General features: G+C 35.6%; 1 pseudogene; it reads left to right on the top strand.

Moving 5' to 3' along the window:
* Positions 1–6,014: 6,014 nt before the first annotated feature.
* On the top strand, positions 6,015–8,392 carry LOC104249067 (polyubiquitin 4-like; annotated as a pseudogene).
* The last annotated feature ends 6,685 nt before the right edge of the window (positions 8,393–15,077 follow it).

The following is a 15,077-nucleotide window of genomic DNA, read 5'->3' as shown; positions in this document are numbered from 1 at the left end:
CATGCCTCGTTATGGATCCGGTGTTTGTTTGGCTCGAATCACTTCAGAGCCTCTCGAATCTTCATTTGAAGATTCGAGCCAAACATGAACTCACCCAGTTTCGTTCCAAAGTGACACCAAATGACCCTTAGGCTTCCCTCACCCTTGTGTCGTATTTGGTTCCCCTCGAATCTGACCAGAAATGGTTAAGTCCCAAATCGAACCTTCAAGAACCCTAGAAAACACCAATTTTTAGATTCTGCCCAAATTAAATAGAAGATTGAGGTTTAATCGACCTTAGTCAAAGTATTTTCAATTGAAAATACTTCGACTAAGGTCTGTTTGATTTCAAACAAAAAGTCCGAATCCAAGTGGAGTTCTAGTTTGAATTGAATTTGAAGGTTCAGAGGTAATTTTTCTGTTTCTTATGTGTATTCTACATGTATTCTATGTTTGTTTCATTAGTCTGTTTAATTTTTCATAATTTTCTAGTCAATTCTGTTATACTGTCTCATACTCGTCTATTTGATCAGAATTATAATTGTTTCTGTTTGTTTATGATTGTTTATAATATATGTAATCGACTCGATTAAGTTCGTCGATTAGTTGTATTATAAATTCTGTTTCTGAAAATGCTGATTGAAACAGTCTGTTTCTATTTTTTTTAGACTGATTATTGACAAATGTTGTAAATAGTCAACTGATTAATATCGTCAATTAAATCATGTTTGTTTGCAAATCAGTAAATTCAAATGAATGTTGTGTATATATTATTTTCTGAACAGGGCATTGTCAGTATATTGACAATGCTCCTTTGTTTGTTTGATTTTAGTCCAATGTTGAAATGCAGTTGAATTATTAGGCTGAATTCAATATAATAGTGTTGTGATGTTAGTTTTGAATTCAAGTTTACAAAAGTTGGTTAAATACAATTATATTAGGAGGTTAATCCTAGGATTGGTTATAGCTGCTTAAACAGATTTTAAAATCTGTAGTGTTAGATGCTGAATTTAAGGCAGTAATAACAGTAATTACAGTAGGAAATCTGGGGCATATCTGGGGTAAAACAGTGAAGGTAATCTGATAATAATAGTGAGCTGAAAGTGGAATGTTAGTGGCTATAGTTTAAGATAATAATGGGGAACAAAGGGTAATGGGGCTGCTTAAAATCAGGATAAGATCATTTAAAGTATTCAAAAGCAGTTTTTAATGGACCTTTCTGATTTTTAAAAAGAGAAAAGGGTCCAGGCAACACTTAAAAGAAAGGGGCAGCCCTGTATAAATACAGGGAGCTGGACAGAAATGAGGAAAAAAGAAAAAATAAGGAGAGATTAGGAGAAAGGTCAGATTTTGAATACAGATTTTGAAGAAAGATTGAGATCAGATTTTAAGAGGGAATTGAGAGAGAGAAATCAGTTTTCAGACAGAATTTTAGAGATCAGTTTTCAGAGAGATTTGAAGGGAGATTAGAACAGGGAAAAATGAGATTTTGGGCAGATTTTAAGAGGAGAAACAATCTGATTTAGAAGGCAGCTTTTTTTCAGAGAGTTTTTTAAGAGAGGCTGATTTCTAAAACATTAGGAAATACACACAGAAATACATACACATTTGAGAAAAACAGAAAGAAAGAAATATGAAATAGGAATCTGAAACAGATAGAGGAAAGAAACTGAAATCTGAAATGTTATCTTTCTAGAATCTGTCCGTTGTTTGCTTGTGAATATTGTTCGGTTCAAATATAAAATTTTTCTCAAGTTTCTGTCACTGTTCATCTGGGTTAACGGGTCTTGTTCAGACTTGCTGTGTTATTGGTATATTCTGCTGATTTTGTTGCTGCTGCTACTGCTGAAATTTACTCTTTCTACCTTCATTTTCAGGTACATATCTTTTAAATTCTATGTTGGAAAGAGATTCAACATGACAAATAAATAAAGTTTGAATTGTAATACTGTCTTCTATTCATTTGAGTTCTTTAGTTAAAAATTTCAGCTTTGGTTTCATGTTGGTTAACCAGTAGTGAGTTCGACTCGATGGCTACAAGTTAATTGTCTTATTTTGAAATTCATATAAAACTTTGTAATAATGTTATCCATGTCAAAATTTCATTAGTTTAGTTATCTTTGAGTTGTGTAAATAGGAAGCATGGCAGAAAGTTGGCTTTTATTTACACTTTATGGTATTGTTAGCTAGGTATAGTATAATATGGAAATATCAAGGAAAAATACGCTATTGGTTTATTTTGTTAGTAAGTTAGTTGTTGTTTAAAGCTAGATGATGTTGGATGCAATTTGCTATCTTTTGGCACAACCTTGGTTGTGTTTATAATCAATAGTTGAAAGACGCGTTAGTACAATCCGCTATGTTCACGATGTCAAATATGGTGAGTAATATTGTATGCAATATCATTTTATTAAGTCAACAAGTAGACTTGTTCTCTTTCTTAATAATAAAGGGCCTAGGAACTTATACAATGTGAAAGTTAATGTTTAGCAATAATTCATATAGATTGAGAATCAAATTGGTTTGATTATATATATATATATATATATATCCCAACTCAATCATAAGCATAATTAATTAAAATAATTTCGTCTATTAGATTAAAAACAAGTATATGAGAATAAGTTGAGATGTACATGCACAAATTGCAACACTTTATATCAATGGTAATTAGAAATAGAATTTGCACTAAATAAATAATGAAAAATTGTTCAAAAAAAATACGTCTTCCCTTCATAAATCATTTTTGTTAGTTTCATATACAATTCATTCTTTGGCATATATATATGTTGTATTTGCTAAAAAAAATCAAATTTTTATTCTTTTCTTTGAATTTGAATAGTTGGGATGAATATAATTTATACTCGGAAATTATAATCGACGGACAACATTTAATAAATTGTGAATTCTTTTAAAAGAATTTAAAGGCATCCCTTAAATGTGAATTTCTCAGGAATTTCATATAAAATGTGCAGATATAATAAACAATTTTGTGGAAAATCCATAATATTATTACAAAAATTTTGCGCAATTAGGGATGCGTTCGCGTACCCTGACTATATTTTAAAGCAAATTCGGATTATGCGTACGCGCAATTTCGAGCGAATATTTAATAAAAAAGAAATTTCCTCCAAAAATGTTAAAATAATTTTATATAACCCGGGATGTGCAGTTCACTGTTTAAATATAAGGGTGGTGACGTTCTTAATTCTATTTTAAATCACGAACATATGAATTTGTAATAAAGGATATAATATGATCAATTATATTGTGTACACGTATGCGTGACATGATCCCCGTAATTATGAAAGGTATATAATACGAATATACGTACGCGTAATTCGTTTATATAATTGTAAACAATAAGTAAAAGTGGTAGTAAAATCATGCAATAAAAACGTATTTAGTAAAAATCAAGATAATTAAGCCAATAATAAAAACAGTTGAGCGACCGTGCTAGAACCACGGAATTCGGAAATGCCTAACACCTTCTTCCGGATTAACAAAATTCCTTACTCAGGATTTCTGGTTCGCAGAATAATAAACAGAGTTATATTCTCCTCGATTCAGGGATTAAAACTGGTGACTTGGGACGCCTTAAAATTCCCAGGTGGCGACTCTGAAATAATTAAATAAATCCCGTTTCGACTGTCCTTCAATTGGAGAAAACTCCTCACGCGCCCCGCGGGCGCGGTAAAAAGGAGGTGCGACAGGAACTATTGGAGAGCTTCGAGGTTGACCGTTATGAGTGTTCAGAGCGCACAATAGGACGCTTGGAGCGTAAGTCTCATAGAACTAAGCCCCAATGCATGAGCCTCAAGGCTTTTTAATAGCGTCCCGCCATGGGAGAGCCCTTACGAGTCTTAAAAAAAACCTTTTATAATATTGCTTTAAACCATTATTTCAATATCTCATTTCTAAGTTAAAATTCAGAAGTTTAGTATTTACAATGTTAATAGTTTGTGCTTAACTTTTAGTTCAAACACTAATTTTGGTGATTTATTATAAAAAATCTCAAAACTTTATTGTTGGACTTTAGAAAGTGTTGAAGAAGATAAAGTTGATCTTTTTAATTTAGTGTTATTCGATCAACTTGGTAATTGGAGATTATTTATGTTAGTATTTGGAAGTTGTGTTTCAAATTTGAGATCATTTGGAGCAGATTTGGGGCGGTTTGATCGAAATTGAAGTTGCAAATTTAAAGAGCACTTTGTTAAAATAACTCAAAAAAAGGTATGCCAATTTGATAGATTTCGACGAACAACTTAACAAATAGGTAAAGAAAATACAGCATCAACTCTACCAAACCCATAGAGAAATACCTGAAGAGCATAAATATGACAATCGGGTACACTTCAGTGAACAACTTAACAGATAGGTAGAGTAATAGTAATATCGACCCTACTAATTCAGTAGAAAATCCTAAAGAGCAAAAGTATGATAATCCAATAGACTTTGTTAAATAATTTAATTCGATAGAGAAACTCCTGAAAAGTTATATACAGTTCCAGGGTCATTTTTTAAATACCGCCAATTTCAAGGATATTCCGCTAAGATCAATCCCAGAAAATCCCTATTGTGTCAATCACCCTTTTAGTTTAGCATACAATTGTTTGTTATCTACCATATTCAAAGTTGGATAACGATCACATGATAAAAATAATAAAATAACATATTTTTTCTTCTCCAAAACTCATCTCAATATTTCAAGAAAGCCAAGGTTCAATCCAACAAATAAAAGTTTATCGAAGTTTATTTAGTGTAAAATCATATATATATATATATATATATATATATATATATAATATTGTACAATAATATTGTTTTAGTATATTATATATAATATTGTTTTAGTATATTTCATTTTAAATTTAATACATCAAATATCTACCCTAAAAACATAACAAAATAGCCACATTATAATTCCCATCTTATTATAACTTGTTTACAAATAAACGACTTAGTACAATAAAATAATTTCATGTATAGTAACTCAGAATTTTTAACTTATGGCAATAATGTTATAAACCTTTTTTATGACAAAAAATTCAATCAACTTTGCTTAAATATCACAAGAAGTTTCGGAACAATTTTTTTTTAAACTAATGTATCATTGGTTTGAGTTAACTACCATGTAGGGATGACGTTCGGGCAGTTCGAATTGGATATAAAAATTTCAGTCTGGATTTTTGATTTTCAAATTGAAGAAATGACAATCCAAATCCAATTCAAATAAGCTCAGATAGGATCAGATTTTTTAAATTCGATTTCAAATTAATCAGTTTGGATATTTTGAATTTTCAATTTTGAGCCTATAAGTTGAGTTGTTTCTTCTTCTTACAAAATAAACATCCAAATGAAGTATTAATGTTAAATTGCCTAATAAGTTCATTATTTTTACTGCAATTATTCAAATAAAATATTCAAGTAATAAAATCATTATAAAAAAATACAACAAAGACATTTATAACACCGATAATAATGAGCAATAGTAAAATCATGTCCAAATAGAACGTATTTTGATAATAACTTAGTAATTAATATTAAATATATGATATAAAATTTAATGGGTAAGATATTGAACTTATTATTAATGACATATGGATAATTAGACTATTGTCTGATGGGAAGCACCGAATATAAAGAATAAAAATTTTGAATTTTCGGATATTCAAAAATCTTAATTAGCAAATCCAACATTCAAAATTTTTAAAAATTAAATCCAAAAATCCAGTCCATAATCTGAAAATCCAAATCAAAAATTAGAATTTCGATTTGTATTTTGAATTTGCCCAAATTATGCCCACCGTGTAAGTATGTCCACATAAAAGTTTGTTTTTGTAAAAAAATAAAAAAGGAAAAAGGAGAAAAAGAGGAGAAGCCTAAATGCCTAATCAATTGCTTAACCGTGTCTTCTAGGATATCCGGACCGAAGAAATAGCGTAAGCGCTTAGCCACAAGTGCTTTATGACGGCAAACGCTTCTTATAAATACAGATCCCCTTTTGGACCTAATCCCAATTCATCATACTTTGCTCTAATCCTCTAAGAAAACTAACCCTCTCATTCTCTCTATCTGTAGCTTCTCTCAAGGTAAATAATCTGTCTTTCTATTAATTCAATCGTCTGTTGAAGACGCTTAAATTTACGCGAATTAGTGTATTCTGTCAATATCTGAACAAAATTATCCCTTTTTTGACGTTGATCGGCAGATCTGCCCCCGATTAATCAAATTTAGAACAATCTTTAATTGACGAGACATGTCTTTTTTGTTCAATAGTATGTATTTGAAACTATTTTGATGTTATAGCATTGGTTTTCCTTGTTTTGATGGATATTTGTTAGTTTTTTTTATAGGAATTGTTAATTGTGACCTAGCTAGGATTTCTTCAATCAAATTGAATTAGATCCTAAAAATTTTACAAGCTTAAAGATAGATTTTTGTTTGCAAAAAACTGCCTTACTAATCTCTGGGATTTTGGATTTATTTATCCTCGCATTGACAATATATAATAATTCTGTTCTATTTATGTAGATTTTGAACTATTCCTTATTTGATAGCTATGGTTTTATGCTTTTAGTGTTTTGTTGAATTGTTTGCACGATTGTTCGATGGAATGAACTTTGTTTAAAGAATCCAAAAATTGGATGATTTAACTTTTTTTTAAGTTTATGTTACTTATGGCTGTAGAAATTGAGGGTGATTGAATTTTCCTCCTTTGATTTATCTCTCGTCTTCCACTAGCTATTTTGGTAGCGTCATTTAGCTGTCTTTTGAATGCTGCTTTCCCTTTATTACGGTTCCTAATCAATTAGGATTCGTTTTGTTACACTCTCCTACCTGCAGTTGGGTAGGTTGATTCTGTTTCTCCTTCAATTTGTTTCATTAGATGACGTTTATTCCTAAACTAAGAATATCTAGGAGTCATCTCAATGTTATGAGAGTTTATATATGGCTGGTTTGCTTCTATGATCTTGATCACCAATAAGCTCCCAACTTTTGCCCTTGTAGAACTTTTTTGGGGACTTTGGGTGCCTGCTAGTTTTGTCATCCCCTTTTTAGCTTGATCTTGATTTGAAATTAAGTTGTGTTTTTCAATATATTTCAGATGCAGATCTTTGTTAAGACACTCACCGGAAAGACTATTAATCTTGAGGTTGAGAGTTTTGACACCATTGACAATGTCAAAGCTAAGATTCAAGACAAGGAAGGTATTCCTCCTGATCAGCAGAGGCTGATCTTTGCCGGAAAACAGCTTGAAGATGGCCGAACTCTTGCTGACTACAACATCCAAAAGGAGTCTACCCTCCACCTTGTCCTCCGTCTCCGTGGTGGTATGCAAATCTTTGTTAAAACTCTGACCGGAAAGACTATTACGCTTGAGGTCGAGAGCTCAGACACCATTGACAATGTCAAGGCAAAGATCCAGGATAAGGAGGGTATTCCTCCTGATCAACAAAGGTTGATTTTTGCTGGCAAGCAACTTGAAGATAGTAGAACTCTTGCTGACTACAACATCCAGAAGGAGTCCACCCTTCACCTTGTCCTCCGCCTTCGTGATGGCATGCAGATCTTTGTCAAGACGCTTACCGGCAAGACAATCACCCTTGAAGTTGAAAGTTAAGATACCATCGACAATGTTAAAGCAAAGATCCAAGACAAGGAAGGTATTCCTCCAGACCAGCAGAGACTGATCTTTGCTGGGAAGCAACTTGAGGACGGGAGGAATTGACAGATTACAACATTCAGAAAGAGTCAACCCTGCACCTTGTTCTTCATCTTAGAGGTGGCATGCAGATTTTTGTCAAGACTTTGACTGGGAAGACAATAACTTTGGAGGTTGAGAGTTCTGAACCATTGACAATGTCAAAGCAAAGATCCAAGACAAGGAGGGTATCCCGCCAGACCAGTAGCGTTTGATCTTTGCTGGTAAACAGTTGGAGGACGGCAGGACTCTTACGGACTATAACATCCTTACAGTTGGAGGACGGCAGGACTCTTGTGGACTATAACATTCAGAAGGAGTCGACTCTCCAGTTGGTCTTGCGTTTGAGGGGAGGGATGCAGATCTTTGTGAAGGCATTGACTGGGAAGACAATCACCTTGGAGGTGGAGAGCTCGGATACCATTGACAATGTGAAGGCAAAGATACAGGATAAGGAAGGCATTCCACCAGATCAGCAGAGGCTTATCTTTGCTGGTAAGCAGCTTGAGGATGGCCGCACGCTTGCAGACTACAATATCCAGAAAGAGTCTACTCTTCATCTCGTGCTCAGGCTCCATGGTGGAGACTTCTGAATTCATGTGCGCTAATGCTACTTTTATGATGGTTGTGTCAATGTTTCTGCTTTGTTTTGTTCCAGAACTTTAGTTTTCCTCTCTTTTCTGTTAAAAAACATCTCAGATTCTGTTCTGTTGTTTTCGCTGTGCTACTTGGCTTTATATGTCTTGCTCTCCTTACTCAGTTATACTAAGCCCTGGAGAACTTCACTAAAAATCCCACGACGAACCTAGATGCCCCAGGAAAAAAAAATGTGACCAAGCCGATATTTTTTATAATCCACTGGCAAGTCTTTTGGCGAAAAAACATTGTTGCAGTGGTGGTTTGGTAAAATTTTGCTGATTCCTATATATAATAGTGAAAATTTCTGCACTTAATGTACCGTAGTTAAAAAGAAATCTTGTTGAGATGTTGGGTCGAAAATTAGAAGGAAAGCAATAGACTATCACCAAAATATATTTTCAACAAAAAGAGAAGAATTTTAGTAGTTCAATGTGTGACACTTAAACTTTTATCTTATTGGTTTAGAGTTAAGCAAGATATCTGGCAGATGCAGGGGGGAGTTCTTGAGAAACTCAGTCAGGATTTCTCGCAAGAAAAGCAACTATGGAGAAAAATGGAATGATAAACATTTTGGCTCTAAACAAGCCACCATCGCCGGTCACCTCATCTTCTCCATTTCTCCAATCTTAATCTAAACGTAACCAATGTTGATTTGAAGAACTAGTGACGCTACAAATATTCATGCTTTTGACAAGTGATATCAGAGATGAGACGCTACAGGTCAAAGCATTCAAATTGCTTTTGACAAAGCACAGGGGAGATTCGTATTAGCCACTGTAAGTATCAAACAAGTTCTTGAATTTCATTGCGTATATGGTAATGGTAGAGGAGATTATGTGAACATATACTTTATATTATATCTAAGCTGTTGTTTATTATTCAAGTTTATGCCTCTGCATTTTACTCTCTAGTATAATTTGAACTGTAGCTAAATTCTATTCGTTATGCTTAACCATGGCTGTTGTTGTAATTGTTTCATGCGCCTTTTCCCGACAATAATTGAAATTGTCAGGGTAGGACACTATTAATTGAGTGCCAAGTTTTTCCCATTCTTTTAATAATGGTGGTGTTTATGTCAATTTGTACCTACCTTAACTAATCCCCCAACTCCAAGTACATGCTATTTTCCACTAGCATGATTACTGAGTAGTCCATCAAGACTTGCAGAGATGAGCAAAAGTACCTATCTCTTTCTTGCCTCTATTGGAGTTTGAACACTGGTCCTTTATGGTCTATTTCAGTTTTTCTAACTGCTAGGTCATACCCTTGGCTGCTAAATTTTTGCTGGTTTATATGGTGGCAAAATGAGAAACTTCCTTTCCATCGGAAATATTTGCTTTTTTGTCTGTACTGTTGTACTAGCTATGATGAATGATGGATAACTTACTAGTAGGTTCGTTCGGATTGCAGGTGAAAGATTACTTGTTATTTGTTAACTGGGGAGAGGTGCGAGGGTGGAAACAAATCTAGGTTTCATCTTCTGATCTGGCTCATCTCTTGGCATGATCATGTAAGATAGTCTCAGTTTATTGGTTCAATGCTTTCTGATAGCTGGACTTCACGAATTTATGGAGCAGTATGACTTTGAGAGGTGCGATCTCATATACCACGTTACATCTAAGTAACAGATATTTATGGTAATGTATTGCAAGCTGATATGCTTTTGGACTTGAGCGTTGGAGATCATGAACTTGCTCACGTGTAGGTGCCAAGGTGAATTTGAGGTGAGTGTGCTGAAAGTGAAAGCATGAAAAAGAGAAAGCTCTTAAAATTTAAATATGAATGAAGAAAGCTTTTTGTCTTACCTTAAGCCCTTCTGATGTCACAATAATATGAGATCACTCATTTAAAGATACTTACTAGGCAAGGAAATGAATGCCAAATATGTTCAGAAAATAACGCCTTCTATTTTCTCCAGAGAAATAAAGGCTTGTCGAAATAATTGGAAGGATGCAGACTGTAGACAAAAAGTATAGGCCAAATACATGGACAACCCCTTAAAGTTGTCACGATTTTTCATTTAGACCTATTGGACACTTAAAGTACTGTTATAATGTATCTATTGAACACTCGTGCAGATGTGGCACAAGAGGTGTACTTCACTTGGAATTGAGTGTTTAAATCCTTTAACAACTTTATTCTGTTCTTTTTCTTCTTTCTCCTCCATCTTCTCGGTGCTTTCATTGAGCTTTTCTTTCTTTGTGTTTAGCTTTTTTCATGATTTTCTTACAGATTTATCCTACTCCCTATATTGATTAACACTCCGACTTCTTTTTAAGTACAATGGAAAACAAAATCTTTTTCATTTCAGGTGAAAAATCTTTCGAACTTATAGACTACGGTGAAGGGTGGTTTGTGTTGATTGAAAGAGGCAGGAGATTTTCAAGCAGGATTAAAATCGATGAAGAAAACCTTAGATGGGTTTGTGATGTTCTTAATCGAGCATCAAAGAGAACAGGGAACAACTACAGACGATGGGGGAGGAAGTCACAAGTATACATCTACAGAGCCTTTCAGAACTTTAATATGTATGGCCGTTACATGCGTATTGAAACATTGCAGGGGATTAGGAAATCAGCAGTAATAGTTCCTGAACCAAACTACAACAGGGGATGGGGAGACATAGCTGGGAATTTTTTTACATTTTCTAGGGAAGCATACAACAAGTAGACTCAAGCATTCTAACACTCCTCAGACGAAGTCTTATATTGATACTGCCAAAATTGCCCAATGGCTGGAGTTAGCGAAATTCCCAGCAACAGTGGTTGATAAGGTGATCAAGGTCAACCCAGAAACAGAAGATAACAATTACTAGTTTTTATCGAGATGCTTGGTTGGAACTTTCAATGATTCTTTTAATCACAGCCCAAATCAGGAGGTGATTCAAAAATGGCTCTTGAATAGATGGAAGATTTGTGCTGGCATGAAAGTTACCCCTCTCTCCCACAACCAATTTCTGTTTGAGTTACCATCGAGGCAAGAAGCCGGAGAGTTGAGGCTGGTGAATGGTTCTGGAATGGACGACGTCTAACTTTACAGTGGTGGTCACCTTCATGAAAGTTACCCCTCTCTCCCACAACCAATTTCTGTTTGAGTTACCATCGAGGCAAGAAGTCGTGAGAGTTGAGGCTGGTGAATGGTTCTGGAATGGACGACGTCTAACTTTACAGTAGTGGTCACCTTTAACAGGAACCAAGTTGGCCAGGCAGAATTCTGATTGTAAATGCCCAGAGAAGAATGGAGCACTGGAGGTACAGTTCTAAAAGATGTTACCGCCACCCCAAAGCCAATCCCAATCTTTAAACTTGTCGGAGAAGAAGACGCAAGGTGCTCGTCAGTCAAAAAAGCGGTGGGTACATCGGGTTTGGTGGTCATCAGTCAAAAAAATTCACACAGGAGGAACAACAATATTGACAAGCTCAAAGTGGATAATGAAATAACAGATGATAAGGATGTGATCAAAGAAGAGATTTTGAACTATTACCAGAACCTTAGATTGAGAGTGAAACCTGGAGGCCCAGTGCTAATTTTGATGATGTTGCCAGATTATCAAGTGAAGACAGGGAGATGTTAGAAAAAGCTTTTGAGGAAGAAGAAGTACATGTCGTTGTCCAATCATGCGCTCTAGATAAAGCACCTGGTCCAGATGGATTTACTATGGCCTTCTTTCAAAAGACATGGGACTTTATCAAGCTAGAGGTGATGGGGGCGCTCAACCATTTTCACTAGCATTACATGGTGAGATCATGTAATGCATCTTTCATCACTCTGATCCCCAAAAGGAAAGGAGCAATTGAACTCAGAGACTATAGGCCAATTAGTCTCATTTGAAGTGTTTACAAGATTACAACGAAGATACTAGCAGAAAGGCTGAAGAAGGTAATTGGGAAAGCTAGTCTCCAACCATCAGAATGCCTTCATTAAACACAGACAAATAATTGATGCAGATCTCATTGCCAATGAGGTACTAGACTGGAGGATTAAAAGCGGTGAACCTGGGGTTATGTGCAAGCTAGTTATCAAGAAGGCCTTTGATCAACTTAATTGGTCTTACCTTATCTCTATTTTAAGGAAGATTGGATTTGGGAAAAAGTGGATCAGATTTAGTATTTCAACGGTGAAATATTCAATTATTGTTAACAGAGGACCTGTGGGTTTTTTCTCTCCGCAGAAAGGGATAAGGCAGGGAGATCCACTCTCACCTTTCCTTTTCATCCTAGCCATGTAGGGACTGAGCAAAATGTTGGAGAAGGCCAGACAAATGCAATAGATCTAGGGTTTCAGTATTGGTTCAAATGCTGAGAACATTGTCAAAGTATCACATCTAGTGTATGTTGATGATACTTTGATCTTCTGTGAGGCAGAAAGATCTCAGATGCTATACTTGAATCTGACTCTTCTGCTATTTGAGGCTTTATTAGGGCTACATGTCAACAAGTTGAAAGGCATCATCTATCCGGTAAACAATGTGCCAAACTTAGATGAGTTGTCTAGTATCATGGGCTGTACTATCGAAGCACTTCCTACGACCTACCTAGGTCTCCCATTGGGGGCTTAATTCAAGAGTTGCAAGGTATGGAATGGAGTCATTGAGAAATTTGAGAAGAGATTAGCATCATGGCAGATGCAATATCTATCAATGGGTGATAGGTTAACTCTCATAAATAGTGTGCTCGATAGTATCCCTATATACCACATGTCTTTGTTTCCCATTCCCAAAAAGATGCTAAATCAAATAGACAAGATCAGGAGGAATTTCTTATGGGAGGGGAACAACAGCTCTCATTAGTTCCACTTGATAAAGTGGAACATGGCCATGCAACCAAAATTCAAAGGAGGTCTGGGTATCAGAGACTTAACCATCCACAACAAAAGCTTGCTAATGAAATGACTATGGAGATATGGCACAAGTGATTCAAGCCTCTGGAAGGAGGTAATCAACGCCAAGCATGGGAAGAGAGATAATTGGAGCACTAAAATTGCCATTGCACCTTATGGGGTTGGGCCATGGAAGTACATCAGCAAACTTGGACATGAATTTGTCCAGAATGTTCACTACAAAGCAGGGAATGGAGCACATATCAAATTTTGGAAAGACAAATGGATGAGCAACACCCCACTCATGTTTGAATACCCCACCATTTTCCAGATTGCCCTTGATAAGGATTCCTCCATTGCCCAGAACAGAACTGGCAATATTTGGGATGTGCACCTCAGAAGATCTATACAAGATTGGAAAATGGACATGTTAGCCAGAGTGGAGGTCTTCACCATCGATGAGAATCTACCTGACACTATGAAGTGGGGGAACAAGGGCATCTTTACAGTGAAAAAATGTTATAAGCACGAATGCTATAAGCACATCTGTAATCAGAACTAGGTATTTGACTCAGACCCTTCATGGAGAATAATATGGAAGACCAAACTACCAACCAAGGTTATTTGTTTCAACTGGATTGCTCTATATGAAGCCTGCTTAACACAGGATAATCTCAATAAAAAAGGCTTTCAACTGGTCAACAAATGCTACATGTGTAAGGAAAGCTCAGAGAATGTCAGTCACCTGCTCTTGCATTGCCCATCTGTGGAACATGGTTTTTTTGTCTTTTCGATTTGAACTGGGTCATGCCATCGTATATTAGAGAGGCATACACAAGATGGAGTCTTCGGGAAGTTGATAAGGCCATCAAGGAGATCTGGTTAATGATCCCTGCAGTTATTTTTTGGAGTTTGTGGAATGAAAGGAGCCAAAGATGCTTTGATGGAATCTCAACTCCAAATCACACTCTTAAAGCTAATTGTTTGCTCACCCATTTTAGCTAGGTGAAGTTAACCCCTGTAATTAGCACTGACCACCTTTTGGACTTTGTTAGCTCCTTAGTTATTGTTTAGCACATCCTAGAGGGGCTTACAAACTCTTATTGTTCTGTATTTTTGTCTTCTGTTTTTGTAACTGTTGCATCTACTTGATGCCTTTCTAGTGAAATACCTTACTTCATAAAAAAAAAATACAACCCCAAGATTTCAAAAATCATATATTTAGTTTTTACTAGCATAAGAGTTAGAATATGAGGTTGTATAACCCTTTCGTGGGTCCTCTATTTCTTCCAGCAAGGGTAGCATTGGTCGTGATTTTGTTAAAGAGAAGTTTGGGGTTAAGTTAAAATCCCTTGCTGCTCCAATTTGTTCTTCGCCAATTCTCTTCTTTTTGTTGATTCTTTCCTTTTTTTGTGTGTGTGTGTGGGGGGGGGGGATATATCATTCTTTTTCCTTTTAAATTCTGATTGTTTGATGGGCCATGCCGTTCGAAGGCAAAGCTTTTTAAGGGCAATGTTTGCTCTCTTTTTAGGTACGGAGGGAGATGAGAGAGAGGGGACGTAGTGGACTGGTGTTGAAAAACGAAAATGCTTTTCGTTTCTTCTGTTTTCTAATGTGGCGTTCTTTAATTGGTCACATTGCAACATAAGCTGCATTTGAGCTTCACACCTGTGTGTTTTTGGGATTGAGTTTTCAATGCTCAATAGACACACTTTAACAGTATTTTAAGTGTCCAACAGGTAATATTCTTGTTAAAGTGTCTAGATGAAAAGGCGTGACATCTTTAGCCTATGTATTTGCCCAAAAGTATAAGCGGCGAGATTTTAACTAGATCTCCATTCAGCTCGGGTGGTGGGGAAGGGAGAGGATGGAGGGGGAAGTAAACTTAAAATGATTTAGAAAAGATGGGCTGGGTGGTGTGGATGATGTTTATGTG

This window comes from Nicotiana sylvestris, chromosome 4 (genome assembly GCF_000393655.2).
Source record: "Nicotiana sylvestris chromosome 4, ASM39365v2, whole genome shotgun sequence".
Lineage (NCBI taxonomy): Eukaryota > Viridiplantae > Streptophyta > Magnoliopsida > Solanales > Solanaceae > Nicotiana > Nicotiana sylvestris.
Note: the sequence above shows the minus strand (reverse complement) of the source record. Positions and strands in the feature narration are given on the sequence as shown.